General features: G+C 41.9%; 1 protein-coding gene across 4 annotated transcripts in view; it reads right to left on the reverse strand.

Annotated features, from left to right (window-relative positions):
* PKIB (cAMP-dependent protein kinase inhibitor beta) overlaps nt 1-9,685 on the reverse strand; it is a 54,080-nt gene extending 44,395 nt beyond the window's left edge. The window contains exon 1 of one of the 4 annotated variants that reach the window (XM_069010872.1): nt 9,563-9,685. The gene's annotated coding sequence lies outside the window, so the exon portion shown is untranslated. Of the gene's footprint in view, nt 1-8,487; nt 8,574-8,868; nt 9,023-9,088; nt 9,219-9,562 lie in introns of those variants that run through there. The other 3 variants (XM_069010870.1, XM_069010871.1, XM_069010874.1) reach the window with 3 other exon arrangements.
* Nucleotides 9,686-19,297: the final 9,612 nt, after the last annotated feature.

Consider the following 19,297-nt stretch of genomic DNA (forward strand, 5'->3'; position numbering starts at 1 on the left):
AAGATACAGATTAAAATACATACCATTGCCTCTCAAAATGCATGCCTGGAAAAATTGCATAGTTAAAATATTTATAGTAAGGACTAATCAAGCCATTAAGCCATAAACAGCTTCATTTTAAAAAAGGGTGCATCTCTAAATCTCATCTTTCTGTTCTTCCAGAGAGTATTTATTTTATTTTAGGCAATCAAACTTCTGGTTCTAGGTTTTACAAAAATCTAAAGAACAGCAACTTTAAAAATCATTAAGGTGTGAAGTTTTAATTGACTTTTTTGGTTGTCAGAATCATAAGGCGTGATACCACTCCATGTGGTTGTGCAAAATTGATCAGCTGAATAAATTTGTTCAGCTTTCTTTTATGCTCTGCAGACCACCAACTGCTACTAAAGAGGCCTCCAGTTTTGTCAGCTCTCCCCTTGTATGACAAAATTTAACTCTCTACAAAGGCTGGATTGTTAACCAGTCAATTAACACAGTGAATATACAGATGAATGTCTTATTACACCCCTTCAACATAACTAAGCTTCTGCAAAAACATTCAATTTCCACGCTGTGTGAATTATTATAGTTGACTCAAAACAAGAAATTGTCTTGCCTTAAATGGGATTACAGCAAGTAGGTTTCCATTTGGAATTATTTTAATACTCAGTAAAGCTAAATTAATTAGTATCTGACTTAATTTTTTTTTTTTTTTTTAAGTTTCAAAACTGGCTAGAACAGAAACAATACACCGAGTCTCTTGGGAAATCTGTTTAATAAACACACCATCCCATTTATTCTGTTTTGCTTTGGAGTGCTACTTCCAGCTACCTGTAAATAATGAGAATCTGGAAGGAGAGAAGGAGCATAAAAGTGAGTTAGTCATTAATAAAAGGAACTGTGTGGACAGCATGTACTCTCTCTTCAAACTGTAAATAATAAAACTACCAACTCAGAAGAGAAAAATCCAGCATTGCCTTTTCAGTGATCCTTTTTCCTAAAAGCACCATGGCTTATGATAAACACCATCTCTGTTCAAGTGGAGACCTTCCAAACACATCAATAATAGGTTGTTCCCATTAGGAACTGGCTGACAATTACTTTTATTCAATTTAATTCCTTTCACAAATCTAGCTTTTCCAGCAAACAAATGCAAGTTCAGTGGGAAAAAAACAAATATTCCTCCAACCGTCACACACTCATCTTTTTAAGCTTTTTTAAGCTCTCTGAGGTAAACAGCAAGCACTTTTAGTGACAGTTTCTGAGTAATGATGGGGAAGAGAAGGGAAGTGGTTGAAAGCACCACTGGCTTCTTAATGCCAACTCTTTTATGTTACTCAGGGAACATATGTTCAATCACTGCTTATGAAACAGCTTTGACAACATGGAGTGGAGCTTTTTGCTTGATGTTTGCTTAAATGAGACCCTATCTATTGTAGAAGCAATAGCTTATAGTTTACTTTTTTGGGGTAGTTCTTTAGTATTTTTTTGTTAAACAGAAGCAACTCACAGTGTTAATAATAGACTAGTCAGTGGTTGTCTTCTCTGAAGACTTTGTTACTGTGAGGTTTCACTGCAATCCAGCTCTTCTGAGAAGACATTTAGAGAAAATATCAGAAGGGTGGTACAACAGAATTTCTAATGCCTGACCTTTCCAAGAAGAAAAACAAGTGAGACACATTAGAAGAACCCCATTCCCACTTAGGGACCTTTCTTTTAAACATCAAAATCACACCATTGCACATGATGCCTACTTCCAAGAAAGCAACAGTCTCAGTGTTTCATTTCTGAACAAAGAACATAACTATCACATTAAAGCTTTAGCAAAACATGTTTACAAAAGTCCCTGCATTTTTATTATACTGTATTGTGCCTTGGAGAAAGCTTTTCTTAAGTGAACAAAAGCTGCAGTAGACTGAATTAGACTTGAAGCCTGAAACAGATCACATGCAGTACACTTAGAAGTTGTTTTACAACATTGAATTTAACCATATCTAAGGCAGACTGTATTAGCAAGCTGTTTTAAGGTAGGGACTGAAAACCACTATGCTGTTGTTAGCATCTATTTGTTATTTCTTCTTTAAAGGCCTTTCAGTCTGTTAAATAAGATTCCTCTTCCCTGTTATATTTTTCATGCATTACAAGGACTTCACAGCAACTTTTCAGAGGCTCAGCTTTGAGCTTGGAATGACAGGGTCATGGGACAACTCAGGCTGGACAGGGCTCAGGATGTCCCTGGTCCAGCTCAGCACCAAAGTCAGATGAGGCTGATCAGGGCTGTGCTCCCTTGGGGCTAGAACCCCCCAGAGCAGAGCTGGCACAGCCACAGTGGGCAGCTCACACCCTCTGCCTCCCTGGATTGTTTTCCTTGTGCACCATCTGAACCTCTTGGTCCACTTGATGCCCCCTGTGTCTTTGGCTCTCTCTTTTTGACCACCTCCCTCCCCATGGTACCAGGAGCTGCTGTCAGCACCTCCAGAGCCATATTCTCCCAGTCTGAGCCAGCCCGTCCTTCACCCTTTCCTCATGCGGGAACTGCTCCAGCCATAACCATCATCATGCTTTTGATATTCTAGAAAATGGCTCCTTCCCTGGAGAAGAGTGCATCCTATTTTTCAAAGAAACAGGAAAGGTGAACTACACTGACACACTCCACAGCATCCTCTGACTCCCTGTGTCCAGGGAACCACAATCCTGTGTCCAAGCCTGGCTCTGCTACAGGCAGGGTTACAGCTAAATCTGTGCCTCATCTTCCCATTACAAGTTGTGTCTGCAGGAGCAGCCCATCCATGCTCTGGAAGAAGTGGCAACAGAATTGCAGACCTCTGCCCTTCTCCTCAGTTCCAGGGTGGCTTTCCTTTTTTCAGGGCAGTTTATAAAGCCAGCCCTCAGAATTTCTATTCATACAAACAACAGAAAAACCTCAGCACTCCCACTGTATTGTGGATTTAAATCAAGATGAAGTGCCATATGATTGCTTAACACTTTGTTGTGTTATCTGCCAAAGCCAACAATGCTATTCACAACTGGCTAAGCCCTGAGAAATATGTATACTTCAGGTATTAGGCAAACCATATCCTTCTACTTGGTACCATGGGGGAAATTCTAGTTCAAACACTATTTTTATAACTGCTTGTCCACTCAGAGACAGAACTTCTAGACATCATCTTCCCATCTTCTGCTTCATTTAGTCCTCTTATCCAACCAAACCTTATCCACAAAAGATGGAAGAGACATACAAAGATTTCCACATATATACTTCCAGGACAAATCTTACCAAGACTAATGGAAACTCCCTTAATTTAGGACTATAAAATCCACCTGTGTAGATAGAAATTGCTTATGAACAAAGCATACCATTTATTGCCCAGTAATTAAAGCTATTTTGGATGAGGCAGAGGAAGGGAGCAGAATCATCTCAATGACAATCTCTTTGTCATCACTCAGTGAAACACCACAGAGCACTTTCATCAGTTAGTATGAAATATTTAACAAGTGCCAATGCTTCTGCAGCTGTCTGAGCAAGACCAAGGTACCTTGTAATAAAGAAGATATAAAATATCGATGGGTCAGGTGCTCAGCTGAAGGACACGAATGACACAAGATTCCAAACTAGGCAAAACAAATCTTAAAAGGGATGTTGAGCCTGAGCAAAGGCCAGTAGTTTATACAGACAGAACACCAAGTTGTATGGTGCTGAATGCTGCACATCTTCCAAGGGCATTTCAACAACTCCAAAGCTGCATTACTAATCAGAGTTCCAGGTTACTCAGGAGCCTATGGAAAAATTTCTGTATTTCCAACAGAAAGTTGTGAACTGGTTGCACAGGTAATTGAAAAAGGCTAAAATAAAAGTCTACCCATTTTTCCATGGGGACTGGAAAGCAGAATAAATTATTGCCTCTGTTCTGCAGGCATAGACCTCACTGTGTACCATAAACCCAGTTCACCTTCCTCTGTTGGATGGAATACATGGACAGGATGGGGAAAGCCAACAGAGACAGCTTTGCTATCATTGTGTAGGTAGCAAATACTGCTTAATCTGCAGATTAAAATAAGAAGAAGCAAAAAGAAAAAAGCATGTGCTCCCTGATTTTCAATTGCTTCTCTGGGATCTTCCTAGGGTCACAGAAAATGGAAGATTTTTAATTCAGAGCTGCGTCCTTGCAGCACAACCCAGCACAGAACTGCCCCTACCTCTGGGTTCAGCACAGAAAGATGTGTGCCACAAACCAAAGCAAAGACATGCAGAAAAGCTTCTGCTGCATATATTCAGTGCTTTCTGTGCTCTGGGAATCCAGCTGAAATCCTCCTGTCCAAATGCCTCAGCCTGGGTGCACCTGGCCAGAGCTCCACACCCACAGGCTGCTCAAGGTACATGTCTCCCCAGGCACAGTGCAAACCCAACCCTGGTAAATCATCACCTCCCTTTGCTGACAGTGGTTTTTAGGCTGTAGTGAGATGAGCTGCCTCAGACACAGCTGAACCATGTGAAGGACTCCTGCTCTCAGCCCACCCCGGCCCACCCCTGGTCTGGGCAGAGGCCACACTTTCTCTCTGCCAGATGCCACTGCCCTTCTCTGCCCTGTCAAGGTAAGGGCACAAGTTTGCACACCCTACCCAGTCTTTCACCACAGCACAAGTTGAACACTTCCACTGGCAGGGTTTTAAGATCCATCCCTTGAATGCATTTGAACTGAAGCAGACTGGGTAGCACCTATGTATGATGCTACATCCCATGTTTCTGGGAGCAATGGAACCACTGGTGAGGGCTGGGGGGTGAGAAACTGCTGTGGGAGTTGTCTCTGACATCAGCTGGGAGGCACCCAGCCCAGCGTGCAGGGTGGCAGCTACCCAGAGCACAGGGAGAGCTGTGTGGGGCTGCCAGAAGGCCAGGTCCTTGTGGCAGGGAAGGATGTTTGGCTCCAGCCAAGTGCAAGAGGATGAGGCAGGGCAAGACACTACAGAAGTGTTTGTGCTTGTTCCCAGAAAAAAGACATCACTGTGCACCTCATCCTTCCTCTTGCTAATATAGAACAAGAGAATAAAGTCAAGTGTAATTGCTACACAAGCACGGTGGTGCTCTGTCTTTACTGGGGAATGAAGGCATTAATGTATATAAATGATTGTAAAAGATGTAGAGGAGAGCTTTGTGCAATGTGAATGCTGAAAAATATTTTCAAAGAAATCAACATTATCCAGTGAGCACTTTACTAAATTAATTTCATTTATATATGTACATTCATGCCCAGAGAGCAAGACCAGTTGATACGTTTTCTACAACAGGAAAAAAGCTAGCAAATCAACTTAATATACTATTAAATTTTTCTACAGAAAAAAAAATTAAAATGTTTTTAAAAATAAACCAAACCCAAGCACCTCAAAAAACCTACCCACAGTAATTTCATAGGGAGATAATGAAAGAGAAAAGACAGACAAGTATTGTGATGCTACTAATATTGGCAAGACAAGGAAGGAGAAAATGGGCAATTACCCATGAACACAGATCTTAACTTCAGTTGTGTAACAGAACAAATAATCAGAACAATAACCACCTTTTAAAAGTCAATAAAAGCAACATGTATTCAAAAAGGTCGTGCTAGATAAACTTACAACACCTTTTCATATTTCTCCTCCATTATCCTTCTCATGACATGGGGACATCTCATGTGCAGAGAAAGCAGTAGAGGACATTCAGATGTAGCCTTAGCCTGAAGAAATAGCAGTGGCAGTAGGAAGCAAATTAAATTCTAATCAAAAACTTGTATCAATTGAGAGAAACTGATTGTGGAAGAAGCTAGGTTTTATTGTGACCACAGCAATCGAGTGTTTGCATTGAGTCAAGACAACAAAGAAAATTACTGCTCCATTGGCTATCAACCCTGTTTCAAGAAGTATTAAATTACGGGCTAGGAAAGGAACACGTCAGCTTACGAAGTGGAGGAATGACAGTGTCTGTATTCCTAACTCATTACCAGAAACATCTCAGACCTACTGAGCTTATTTTGAGAGGACTATGGAGAAGAAAAGGCACGATCAAAACTTCCACAACTGTGCACTCCCAAGGAGCAAAGAAATTGAAAAATATAATCACCAAGCCTCAAGCAGCAGAAGTTATAAAGCTCAGCATCCCATGGAACACCTGTGCAAATTTCCTTATGTCTGTTAAGTTGAATGCTTGCTACAGCTCTTCCTTTAGTAGATTCAGAGAATTACTTTTGTAATTCTCCCCTTTCAGGCTGGGGGTGATGCATTAACTGCATCTCTCTCATCTCCCTGGTCACCAGAAGTCTTGAGGTTTGTAAGATTTCATCACTTTGAAATATCTACTCTTCTATTTATATTGGCAGAAGTTAATCTCCAAGGGTAAAAAAATTACACCAAAGCAATGAGGGGAGCTATCAGTCAGACAGCATTATTATTATTTTAGCTTCATCTCCTTAGGAAACCAGGATGAACTTAATATAGTCAGGGCAGAAGGGAAGAAATAACAAACATAAATCTAAAATGGGAAAAAACTTCTAAAACCAGAATTTTTAAGTCAAGTACAGAAGACATTATTTCAAGTGAGGAAAGCCAGATTTGGGAGCTTTTCACAAACAGATCACCATTTCTGACTTTCTAGGATTTCTGCTAAGCCATACTCTTACGCTGCAATGAAAATCTGGATGATCCCCTTGTAAAAACGCCAATGCCAGAGTCTTAATCCATTCTAACACAGATGTTTGACTGTCTAAATACTTCTACCAGACAAGATCACTTGGATTTACTTTTGTAATTCAGGCTGGGGGTGATCCCATGGGTCTGAGTGGCCAGTCTGGATGCCACAGAGTGAAAAAAACCAATCCAAAATCCTGAACTGTTCCACTGCTCACAAAACTCTATTTGAGAGAACAGGGTGCACCCTAGGGAGATGCTGCAGTGAGTGAAGGCTCTTTGGACATCAAGAAGTGGAGAGAACACACCCATTTCCCTCACTTTTCCCCCCAAAGCCAGACAAGAGGAAGCCACGCACAGAGAACCGAGTGTGGTCTTGGGGCACCTTCATCAGGAGGAGAAATCAATGAAGTCCAGCAAAAAGCCCAGTAGGAGTGCAGGGAATATATGATCTTGAACTGGTGGAGAAAACTATACAAACTATTCCTTACAGGTTTTCCGTCCCAGGTTTTAGAAACTGAAACAGGTTTTAGTTACATTCTGAACGGCTCATTAAAAACCCTCATCAATATACTAACAGAAAATATTGTTTGTAGCAGGATAGTCAATGAATGGACACAAGGGAATAGTTCTGCACTTTCAGACAGATTAACAACATGACCTGACTGAGTTTCTATCTCTCTGCATTTCATTATTTACATCAATATTTTTTAAATTTGTCATGACTTTGAAGTTCAGGTATATTTTCATAACATACTGATGTATGTTATGCTGTTTTACCTTAATTTGTAACTGTCATGACACATCTAATAAAAAAAAAAAGAAAAAAAAAGAAAAAAAAAGAAAAAAAAAAGAAAAAAAAAGAAAAAAAAAAGAAAAAAAAAAGAAAAAAAAAAAGAGAGACTGGTCTCTGTTCCAGCAGGGTGTATTAAAAAACCAAGCTACAGAACTAAACCTTCACTCTAATAGTACAGTAAAGTGTGTGCTTTTTGAAGTTATATGGGTATTTCTAGTTAGGTTTCAAATTATCTTATATATATAAGTATTTGCTATCAACAACAATTTAATATTTCAAAACCATCATAGCATGAATATTCAAGTTCAAAACTTCAAAGAGAATAAGTTGAAATAAAAAACTCAGTAACTCAGACCATTCTCATCCCCACGACTTCTTCAGTCTGAAGAGGTAAACAAAATGTCATTGTCTTTCCTTCAGCTGTTTTCAAGGTCTTTGTTTTGATCAAATTTCTCATCAAAAACTGTTTTTCCCCTAGATACAGAAGGTGATGAAGTTATACTGTGTAAGTCAATATGTGCTATACATTTCCACATTAACCAATCCTAACCACAATGCCCCCAAATGTAGACAGTAATTTTATCTATTGCTTCAGGAATTTTTAATACTCTTTTACTTCTCTCTTCGCTAAAAACACTTGCCTGCTCTGCAGAGTCCACAAATAACTTCAACAAATGCTGAAAAGGATCATTTATAACTGGATTAAGAAACACTTCTCTTGCTGCCAACATTCTGTGGCAATCAGAAAGGAAAAATTCCTGCCTCGCACGTGATCTAAGTACAAGGACATTCCTTGCAAACACAGAAAGCTGAAAGTCAGTGATGTATTTTAACTGATTTTCTAGGAATGTATTTTGCATCCACAAACATCACGGTAGTTGTTCGTTGTCTTGTACGTGCAACCTAAATTATGGACTTTATGCACAAGGGTTGTTTCAAATAGTGTTGTAGTATACCTAAGCAGTAAATCACTCTCTAGCCTTCGTGTTGTCACCACTGATTGATTTGACCGTATAAACATAATTTCAGGAAGGAGACGTAGTTAAAAATCGCACCTGGCGCACTTCTGATTGCTTTTCTGCCGGAGAAAAAGTCATTTCAGTATCCTTCCCGATGAGAGCGAGCCTAATCGATTAGCGGTTTCCCCTAAAGGTTAATACCTGGCGCTAAGAAAATTACACCTGGTCAGTCCGGAAGCATCCAGAGCAGGGAGACACAGGCAGATCATCCGTGACCTATCCCGAAGAACGCCTGGGACACGGTGGTCGGGCACGGGACATCACGTCCCCAGGACCACCCTCCACAGCAGCTTCACCGATCCTCGCCCGGAGCTGCCGGGCCGCCCGCCCTCTGCTCCAAACTTCTCCCCGTTCCCGTCGATGCCCGAAGGGGTGTCTGGGGCCGGGGTGCCTGGGCCGGAGGGACGCGCACGGTACCTGGGCACTCCGCGTCGCCGGGAACGCTCCGGTTTGCGGGGCAGGGTGGGCGGCCCCTCCCGAGCCCCCGCCGCTCCTGAGGGATGTTCCCCGCCGGCAGCCGGTCCGGGCGGCCGATCCAGCCCCGGCAGCCACGGCCCGGGCGGAGCGGGACGCCGCCCGCGCCTCTGCCCCCCGCCCGGCCCCGGCTTCCCCCGCCCGCCGCCGTCGCCGCCCTCACCCGGCGCCGGAGGTCCGTGCCCTCGGATCGCGCTGCGGCCGTGCCCGGGGGCGGCGGGATGCCGCGGGATGTCGTGCCGGGCTGCCGCGCCGGGAGGCGGCGGGATGCCGTGCCCGCCCCCCCGGCGCGCCCGTCCCCGCAGCCCGTCCCGGCGGGGAGCAGCGCGGGGGGGCGGGCCCCAGGGGCTGCCAGGCCTGGAGGTGGCGGGCGTGGGGCACCGTTCCCCAAACTACCGAGCGTGGGGCACCATTCCCCAAATTCCCGAGCGCGGGGCGGCTCGGGTGCCGTTGCCGCCGGGAGAGGGGACGTGGCTGGGACTCCCCCTCCCCTCCAGCAAGTGCGGAGGGACGCACCTGCCGAGGGTCCCTGTCCCCCGTGGCCCTCACAGCGCACAGAGATGTCCCGCTGCAAACTGATGTCGGGGGGAAGAGCAGGTCCCGGTGCCCTAAAAACAATAGGGAAAACGGCTCTTACCTGGGGCCTTGCTGACTTTACTCCCTTTTCTTTCCTCTTTTTTTTTTTTGGCTGCAGTCCCTCAAACTGCACCAGCTAAATGACACAGGACATCCTCCCACTCCTGCTCGACGAAAGCAGCGAGCGTGTGACAAAAAGTTGGCACCTGGATGTAGCCATATGTGACCCTTTTTGGCTCCGAGCCTTGTTACGTCGCACAGGGAGAGGCCGTGGTGCTTCTGCACGCCTCTGTCAAGGCTGCCGGCCTCTGGGACATGCCTTCATGCAGGGGTTTGGAAAATTCCAACCTTGGCCTGAAATCAGCACTTTGCCATTTTCCACTTAAAAAAATGGTGCCCTGTGAAGAATACTGCAAGTTCTCTATCTTAATGACTGTGTTTCAGTGGAAACACAAAATTTAACATCTTCAGGCATATTCTACCACATTGTATCTTAACTGGCTTTGAAAGCTTTTTTAAAAGATCTAGACATTTAAAGCATTGATTTTTATCATGGATTTATTGGTTTGTTTTTCTTTTATAGTACCAAAAGGACTCTAGACCATCTATTTTGAAATCACCTTAAGCCATTTTGAAATGTGTGTGATCACTACAGTCAATCTATATATACATATATATATATACGAGACTTCATCCAGCCATTTCCCTAGATCCAGGCAGAGCCAAATAAAAAGGGAATCTGCACAGAGGTTTTCCATTTATACTCAGAAACTTTCCATTTATATTCTGAGAACTAGACAAATGCAGACAAAGGTGGGTATCTTACCTGTGTTTTTCAGTGTTTACACTACAAACCATGTCAAGCTTTTTATCATGTTTATTTATCATAACAAATAAAGAGAAACAGAGGATTAGAATTTTATTCCATTTTGAAAATAAGGTTGGCTTTCATGAACCTAAAATCCCTTGGTTTTACTTCTTACATTTTTCTGGCATGACCTAGAATACTTAGGATCTATTTTTAACATTATTTAAGCCATGTTGTTAGAGTAATCCTATTTACAATGGGAACTTTAAGCACCAAATAACTCAGGTGATGGCTTAGAATTGTTTGATTGTCTTGCGTTTTTATTAGATCTTTCCAAATGTCCTCTCAAAGTACAAGAGCTGTAGTTTGGAGTCCTGCCAATACTCCCTCTAAAATATTTTTCTTAGAATATAATTTACTGTATCTCCTTTAGTGATTAGCCCCTTTGTAATTTATTTCATCATTTGGGCAGATGGCTTATTTCTCAAAAAATCCTCTTATGACAGCTATTTTTACCTTAATGACAAAAATAATTGGTAGGTGTCTTTCCTTTTCCAGATTATAAGGAAGGTTTATTCAGAAGAATGAACCTGCAGTTATTCTCTCACAAAGCTAGTATTTGTACTATAGATTTACATTCAGCAGAATGTAAATCTATAGTACAAATCCTTTTTCCAGCAGAAACTGAAATTCAGTGTGCTGGTCACTTTCAGGGCTTTGTTTGTGTGAGAAGACATGAGCTAAGGAGGATAAACACACATTCCTGCCAAGGTCCTGTCCTGCACTTAGCTTGGTAACATGCGAAGGCCTTGACATCCTTCTAGCCCACAAGTGTGTCTTCTGAGGGAAAATCCAACCTGTGTATTCCTTCAGGCTGAGGCAGTGGTAGGAGTTCTGAGGTAGTAGGATGTGCTCCTCACCTTTCCTGATGCAGCTGGCATATGCCATGTGCAGGTGGGATTTCATGTGTGGGGTTTGGAGTGGAGAACTTCAGACACCCGCTCTGAATCAGATCCAACACGAACGCCTGGAAGAACCACTGATGCCTATGAGTGAGATGACAACTCCATGACAACGAGTTCTTCAGGGATGTGCGTGTTCCCAGTGTGGCACTGAGAGAAAAACCCTTTCTGCAAAGGAGTGAATCAGATACCTTAGTGGTGTTCAGTAGTGGAAAGCTGCTTTGAAGCAGCTGGGATCAACTTATTTTCTGCTGTGGGCATGCCTTGACAGAAATGTGGAGCTTCTCTACTTAGATCCACAGCTGGGTTTCTCATTCATTTCTTTATTATAAACTGATATTTCTTTATTGTATTTTCTCCTCTCTTGTAGCAAAATCAATGTCACTTGAAAAAGAGATTTTGTATTTGTAAGTCTTGCTGAGAAATTTTTAATTTGTAGCTCTGTGCAGTTTCTATATTTTTAAATATCTGGAGGATTAGGAAAAAATCCTAGTGTACTTTAATAATATTCATACCAAACCTCTCTTTCTTTATACTATGCATATTGTTGGGAGTTTCAGATTCCTAAAGACGCTTCTAATGAATTCAGTTGCTATCACAGGAAACAAAACAGTGAGGAAAATACCATAGATGAGTGTTCCTGAATTCCAGTTGCAAAATTTATGGAGAAGATTATGGTTTACTGTAGTGCCTAGGAGACAGGGAATGAAGTCAGTGGCCCAGATCCTTGCTAGTCCCATGACCACATCCCACGTTCCACTTAGCATCTAAAATTTTAAAGATAAACAGGACATAAATAAAGTAAAAATGAAACAAAGGCAGAATTCAGACTTTTATGACTATTTTGCTGTCTGCAGTGGGCAGTGGCAGTACAACCAGGAGAGGAAGGGCATTGATTACACCTGGGGAGCAGTGGGGAGCTGCAGGACCAGCATCCTTCTCTGTAGGCCACCTCACTGGATGGGCCATGCAGAAAACTTCCTGCCAATGGCCCTTCCCTGGGGATTGACCTTTGCTGGGCTGGGTTTTTGTGGGATTTGAGCAGCCACAGTACCAGATGTAGCAGTGTATCAGAGGCTGAGGCTGCTATTTAAGCTGGAGGCAGAATCTTGCCACAGTAAAGGCGTCTGAACTCTCTCCCTTCTGGCTAGAGCACTGGTTTTAGAAAGCTGACATTTTGCACTCCTTAAAAGCATCATCTTAAGAGGCAAAAAATAAATGAATATTCATTGGGAAAAAAAAAAAAAAAAGATTCTTAGATAAATAAGATGACAAAGCTAAATAAAAGAGATTTAATCTGAAGGTAGAAGACATTTTTCCAGAAGTGGAGGTTATGTGCAAACAAGGGAGCTTACACAGATCCTAAACTCAAACAAATTTGGCTTAAAAATATAAATGAAGAGTTTGTAGAACAACTTGCTAAAGGCAAGTATAAAAGTTACTCATAAAACTTTAGACCACAAGAATGAGGAAGTTCTGCAGAGCTGAAGGGATTCCCAAAGAGGATCACAAAAAGGCAGAGAGGTAAAAATGGGAGAGGTACTAATGCAACTCTGTCTTTATAGTGTTCTCTACCAAAGAGCTTGGAGTCATTAATATCCATCCACTTTCTTTACAAAAATCAGGTCTCCAGAGTTATCCCATATTGAATGGTTGGAAGGAGAAAAAAAAGCTCATATAAGGAAAATGGATAACACAATCAGCTTGCCTGAGTCCAATTCACATACACGTATCTTGAGAGATCAGATATTGAACAACTGTCCCACTAACTTTGAGTTAAACTTGCCATTCAAATACTTTTTTAACTCAGCCAAATAGAAAAGAACAAAATCTTGAAAAGTACTCCAGAGGGTATTTGTATTTGAGACAACCCACTTAAAAAGAACCTAAAAAATAATATCACTTGACATCTGAATAACTCTGAACTAATACCATTCTGGCCTGTATCAGCCAGGATAATAATAATATTAATTATTAATAATGTAGAATAATGTGGCCAGGACCAGGGCAGTGACTGTTCCCCTGTACTCAGCACTGGTGGGGCCACACCTCAAATCCTGTGTTCAGTTTTGGGGCCCTCACTACAAGAAGAACACTGAGGTCCTGAACTGTGTCCTGAGAAGGGCAGTGGAGCTGGTGAAGATCTGGAGCACAAGTCCTGCGAGGAGCAGCTGAGGGAGCTGAGGTCGTTTAGCCTGGAGAAAAGGAGGCTTGGGGGGGACCTTCTTGCTCCCTACAACTGCATGAAAGGAGGTTGTAGCCAGGGGGAAGTTCTCTACTTGGAAATGTTCTCCCAAGTAACAAGCAGTAGGATGAGAGGAAATGGTCTCAAGCTGCACCAGGGAGATTTGGGCTGGATATCAGGAAAACTTTCTTTACCAAAAGAGTCGTTCAGCATTGGAAGAAGCTGCCCAGGGAAGTGGCTGTGCCCCCATCCCTTGGATGTATTTAAAAGATGTGTAGATGTGGTGCTTAGGGATGAGGTTTAGGGTGCACTTGGCAGGACTGGGTTAATGGCTGGACTAGATGATCTTAAGGGTCTTTTCCAACCTAAATGATTCTGTGATCCTATTGTATCATTCCATCATATAATTCTTATGAGCCTCAACATGCCTTTTGTGGAAGGAAGCTATGCCTCTGCCCATCTCCTGGAGGCTTCATCAAACTCCTTCATATGTAAATGATCCACCTTCTATAGACTTTTAAATTTCATTAATGCTTCTGTCAAGGTCTTTCTGGAAAGAACTGTGAGGACCTTTATAAGGAGTCTCAACTACCCTGAGACGAAAAAGATTAATAACTACTTAAAGGCCCATCACAGCATACTAAAGAAAGTCATCCAGATTCAATGTCTGTCTCACAAAACAAGAAAAGAGTACTGAATAAAATCCTTAGGCAGTGTGTTTGAAACAAAAGAAGTACTTGTTCTATACCACATGTTACTTAATGACACTTTGCCCACATGATCAGAGAATAATGTAGAAACAAAAATCATAAATGGGTAAAAAAGTGCAAATTATGGGACAAGTATTTGTCAGGTGCAATTAAACACAAAAATTCAGATTCCCAGTTCTTTATATATATGAGGCCTCTAATAAGTGACCCAAAGCAACAAGGCTTATAATAGGGTACAGAAACAGAAAAGCAAGTGCATCATCTGTGTCTCAGCTTCTTGCAGCTTTAGTACTTGTGGTATTTCTTGGGGAAAGCTCACATTCTGGAGCCATTCAGAAATCTTCTCAGAGAGAATGTTAATTGGGAAAGGTGTTCAGTAGGAATGCTAGTTTTATTTACTTAATTACCAGTATTTCCATTAAAATACCTGCAGCATGAGCATTGCATGGAGCCCTCCCTAGTTTGCATAGTACAATTACTCTAAATGGCAGCATCTTGTTCTTGTTACCATCATACCCTCACATGGATCAAAAGCAGGACAGGGCCTCCAAGATGCTGGCCCGCAGCAACTGGCCCCTGAATTAGTACAAAGCAAGAGTAAACTCCACAGAATTTGAAAGCAAATGTGAAGCAAAAATCAAGCTTCTGATTCATGAGATTGATTACGTGCATACATCCAAATACATGGAAACTTCCACATGCAGACATCCTGTCTGCTGTGATACAGCATCAAGTGTCACAACTTGCTGCGACCTCGAACAGAACTGACAGCTCTAAATGCACTTTGAGTTAAAGCACTCTAAGGAGAAGGGAGGAGATTGCATTGCCCAGAGGATCTGCAGCTGAAATGTGTGTTTGTATCAGAATGACAAAGCCAGGGTGTGAACAGAGATGCTGCTTTTTCAGCCCGGAGCTGGCTCTGACAGGTTACATGTGAGATGTGCCTTGCAGATATCCAGTTCCTGCCTCCTGCCCCTCCTCATGTCCAGGCTCGAACATGAATTCATAAAAGGCTTAGAGGATTTAAATAGCCTGGTTACAAAATTGTATTGAAATATAGATACTGATGCAAATTGTACAGCCTGTTGGCACTGCATGAATCACACCAGGCCTAGAAAGAGTCTACATTAATTCCAAGTGTGCTGTATTTCCATTTCCAAACTGTTCCCTTTTCATATTCATACTGTGTGTTGCTTTCATTTAGATTATTTTCTTTCTTTCTTTTTTTTTTCTAATTTTCTTTTGCATCTGTTAATGCATTTGCCAAGTCTGTATACATAGCTAATTTCCAAAGCTTCCCTCATCCTGTTCTATTTGATCTCCAGTTCTTCCTAAGGAATATATACAGTGGCAATCAGAAATTGAGATAAAGAAAGAAGCATCTCTTGAACTAGTTGTTACAAACAAATCCCTGTTATAAACAGAACCAAAAGAATAAGAAAAGGGTCTTTCCCACTATAAAGCTGCTTTTTTTGCATCCCAGATACACACAGTGGATTGGTGTCCTACCATTTTGGTCATCCTGCCTTCTTTTGTATGAAAAACTTGTGCTACTCTTTGAAGCCTGTTTCTGGTTTCCAAGGGAAAGCGAGCTGCTCCCAAGTCACTGCCGTGGGGAACACAGGCACACAGGCAGCCTCACCAAGAGCACATGCACCATGCCATCAACAGCAGACTGCTCCTCAAAGGATGGAGAAGAAGGAAGCCCAGTCTGGCTGGTGACACTGCCACTGAGCAGGCTCCTTGCTGAGATGGCTGGTGTGATGCACGGCCGTGTTCAGGAGAAACATTTGAGAGTGGCTGTAAAACACCTGCTATTAGGAATCTGCATTTACAAAGTCAGACATAACTTTGGTGAGTCTGATGCCTGTGGGGATTAATGGGCAAGACATGCAGCTCCACGTGCTGCAGCAGCTGCCATGAAGTCACAACACTGTTGTTCAGTGTTCGCTTCCAAAAATTACAGAAGCACTTGTAACAAATACAGTTGTTCATAAGTCCCTGGAATAGCCTTCTGGGTGAAAAGTTCATTAAAAGTCACATTCAGTTAACAAATGACTGCCACCACCAGATGTGTATATCCTGAGGTACGGTTTAATATATGTCAGACACAGACAAAATGACAGGCTAAATGATGATTAATGCTTAGCTGACAATATCACAAAGCATCACACTAAGTAAAGGAATGCCTCTGAAATCAACAGCCTAATTTACACAGTGTCAGCTAACTGGGGTGAGAGTATGAAATAAGGAAAAATAGATGATACCAAAAAAACAAAGGAGAAATGCAATGTGCTTGCAGTCATCCCCCAGGATATATTTCTGTTTAACCCAGCTGAGGAAGAAACATTTCCTTTTCAGGTCAATAATTAGACAAAGATTTTGTTTGAAGTAATGAACCAAAGCAACAGAGATGTGAGTGTGTTCCCTAAAAGACAAAAAAGGCAAGGTAGGGTCTCAAATGTGACTGACTGGGCTTCTAAGGAGAAGCAGCATCACATAGAGGCTCAGAAGACCCAAAGTGGTGGTGTTTATGAGCTGTACCAGAGCTTTGCAGAATATCCTCCAGGCCTGACCCATATAATTGTGATGTTACAACAGAAGTACAGGCAGCTGACACTGTGCTTTCATTACATGAATGTGCTGGCTACAACACTGAGTTAAGGATTTCATCTGCCTACTTCCCAGATGGTCAATTTTAGCTCCATGAAAAGGTTCATCATCTCCCACAAATGGCTGTGGGCTCACGCTGTATCCAGGAGCAGCAAATGGAGCATAGGGCAGGCCACAGGCACTAGTGAATATTGCCAGAGGGGCACCATGAAAGCATGATCTCCACTCAAGCTCTGCTACACTGCAACCATCAACATGTGCTTAATTGTGTGGGTCAAGACCTGGGCTGACTTGGCAGAGCTGGAGTGTGTTCAGGCATGGTCTTTTGCTGGGGTGATGTCCAGTTTATGCATTGGCATTTAAAGAGAAGACACTGGCTCCTCTCGTCACACAGCTCCAAGTTCCTAGTGCAACTGAAGCAGTGCAGAAAGGTTCCCAGGCCATTACTTGTCTACCAATAGTTGGGTTTTGCAGCACGAGGCACAGAAAAGGTACAATGCAGGCACTGGAAAATTGCTGTCTGCTTGCTTTATAGCAGTGAGAAAAACAATGAAAATTGCTCTTGTTTGTGAAATAGTTTCCTAACAGTCTCTGGTGTTCATGATTTTGTCTTCTCTACTCAGTGGCCCCTGAACCTCTGGTGACAGAAATTACCTAGCAAGTGAGTTCAGTGGGAAGATTCACACAGTTCCTCATCTCTGGGGTATCACATTCTGGACCAAATGCACCAGTTCCTTTTGCATTTATGTTTATATTATTTTTTTCCTCATTCTATTGGAAAGGTACAACGAAGTTAGAAGACTTGTATGGCTGTCTGCATGCTGTTTCTTTATAACTAAGGTCAGTTCAACCTCCCAGAGCAGCTAACACTGTCTGCCACAGTAATATCACAAACTGTATGAATTCCTGGGCTGAACATTTTCCCTTTTTCTGAGCTATCTGTCCTCTGCAAACCATAGCAGTTAGACAAAAGGATCATATGGGATGGGGATATGAACCAGTCCCAGGTGGAAATGTTGGGAATTGTCCTACCAGGAGCAATCTTGTCAGATGCCCAGAATAAGCTGTATTTACTGGGGAAAAGTGCTAAAAAGGGAGAAACTGAGGAAGAAAAGAAAAGAAAAGAAAAGAAAAGAAAAGAAAAGAAAAGAAAAGAAAAGAAAAGAAAAGAAAAGAAAAGAAAAGAAAAGAAAAGAAAAGAAAAGAAAAGAAAAGAAAAGAAAAGAAAAGAAAAGAAAAGAAAAGAAAAGAAAAGAAAAGAGAAGAAAAGAGAAGAAAAGAGAAGAGAAGAGAAGAGAAGAGAAGAGAAGAGAAGAGAAGAGAAGAGAAGAGAAGAGAAGAGAAGAGAAGAGAAGAGAAGAGAAGAGAAGAGAAGAGAAGAGAAGAGAAGAGAAGAGAAGAGAAGAGAAGAGAAGAGAAGAGAAGAGGAAGAGAAGAGAAGAGAAGAGGAAAGGAAAGGAAAGGAAAGGAAAGGAAAGGAAAGGAAAGGAAAGGAAAGGAAAGGAAAGGAAAGGAAAGGAAAGGAAAGGAAAGGAAAGGAAAGGAAAGGAAAGGAAAGGAAAGGAAAGGAAAGGAAAGGAAAGGAAAGGAAAGGAAAGGAAAGGAAAGGAAAGGAAAGGAAAGGAAAGGAAAGGAAAGGAAAGGAAAGGAAAGGAAAGGAAAGGAAAGGAAAGGAAAGGGAAAAGAGAAGAGAAGAGAAGAGAAGAGAAGAGAAGAGAAGAGAAGAGAAGAGAAGAGAAGAGAAGAGAAGAGAAGAGAAGAGAAGAGAAGAGAAGAGAAGAGAAGAGAAGAGAAGAGAGAAGAGAAGAGAAGAGAAGAGAAGAGAAGAAAAGAAAAGAAAAGAAAAGAAAAGAAAAGAAAAGAAAAGAAAAGAAAAGAAAAGAAAAGAAAAGAAAAGAAAAATAGTTGAATATGAAGAATAATCTCCAGTTTTCACACTCTACAGGGACCAGGTGCACAGCATTCCTCTTGTTCATTTGTTTATGTCATGGGTATACAGGCTGCAGTGACATCTCTGAGGTCTTCGCATGCTATTTATAATGTACTTGATACATCTGTGACTATTTTACAATATTATTGTCTCAATAATTTTTAAGTAAAGGAAATACAACTTCTCTTTCAGCTATAAATTCACAGCTCTGGGAATTGGCTTAGGAGAACTGCTCTTTTCAGATGGCAGTCCCAGCTAAACGCGTGGCACGTTAAGGTACCCAGCTTACCTTGGTCATCTCAAAAAAGCCAGGTTGTTCCTCAGACATTTGTTAACTATAGAGCACTCTTTAATAAGCACTGTGTAAAGGAGCTGGAGCTTTTAAAAGGACATAAACAGGACTCTCAGTGGCTGGAACAGCTGGAAGAGCAAACAAGCACTGAGATGCGTCAGTGAGGAACGAAGCACAAATCAGTAGACAGACAAAAGACAAGAGAAACAGCATTGGGGAGAATTATCTGCATGCCATCACAAGGTGATTGGAGAACTGATGCTACAAGCATCCAAGCACATGACTATCTATTAATT

The sequence above is a fragment of the Aphelocoma coerulescens genome, chromosome 3 (assembly GCF_041296385.1).
Source record: "Aphelocoma coerulescens isolate FSJ_1873_10779 chromosome 3, UR_Acoe_1.0, whole genome shotgun sequence".
Lineage (NCBI taxonomy): Eukaryota > Metazoa > Chordata > Aves > Passeriformes > Corvidae > Aphelocoma > Aphelocoma coerulescens.